Consider the following 1066-nt stretch of genomic DNA (forward strand, 5'->3'; position numbering starts at 1 on the left):
CAATTTTTTTTCTCAGACATACAGGGCACAAAGTATGTTAGAATCACTTAAAATAATAGTTGTTCACTGTGTTATAAGATACAATTATTTTGCTTAAGTAAAAAAACTCTTCCTTAAAATCAGTTGCTTAAGAAAATATTTATTAATGGCAGAACAGTGTTCTTCAGATAGCCTCGTTAGTATAGAAAAATAGAATGAGGTGTTAATTAAAATATCATTTTGATAACTCTTGCATTATAGCTTACCACACACAATTATGTTATGATATAGAAAAATAGAATGAGGTGTTAATTAAAATATCATTTTGATAACTCTTGCATTATAGCTTACCACACACAAATATGTTATGAGCTCCTTATACTTTACTGTAAAACTTAGTAACTTTTGGGCTGGGAAGGTGGCTAAGTGGTAGAGTGCTTGCCTTGCATGCATGAGGCCCTGGGTTCGATTCCTCAGCACCACATAAGCAAAAAGAAAAAAGCCGGAAGTGGCACTGTGGCTCAAGTGGTAGAGCGCTAGTCTTGAGCTGAAGAGCTGAGGGACAACGCCCAGGCCCAAAGTTCAGGCCCCACGACCGGACCCCCCAAAAAAAAAAAACTTAGTAACTTTTATTGCAACTTTTTGTTCTATACTATTCTCTGTGGGGGGGGGGGGGGGAGGGAGGGGAGCATTTTTGCTCACCACTAACCATATACCACTTGTTCCACAGCTCCACTTCTAGATTGTTTGATAGTTAATTGGACATAAAAGGCCCAAATCCATCCTGCCTAGGCTGGCTTTAAACCGAGATCCTCAGCTCTCAGCCTCCTGAGTTGTTCAGATTACAAACATGAGCCACTGGTGCTCAGTCATTCTTTTGTTTAAGGAAAATCCTTTGGGACAATGCTTACCCTACAAAATCGTTTTATCCATAAGCATTTCCTTTTATTATCTTAAGAATTTGTATGAAGGGTTTCCATTCTACAGGTCAGTTTGTGAGTACGGTGCATCTTCATCAATGTCACGCCTTTTATCATTCTCCCTATCTCTCCCAACCATAACAATTCCAATTCACCTTGATCATTTA

This window comes from Dipodomys spectabilis, unplaced genomic scaffold, assembly GCF_019054845.1.
Source record: "Dipodomys spectabilis isolate Male_0828 unplaced genomic scaffold, ASM1905484v1 ptg000239l, whole genome shotgun sequence".
Taxonomy (NCBI): domain Eukaryota; kingdom Metazoa; phylum Chordata; class Mammalia; order Rodentia; family Heteromyidae; genus Dipodomys; species Dipodomys spectabilis.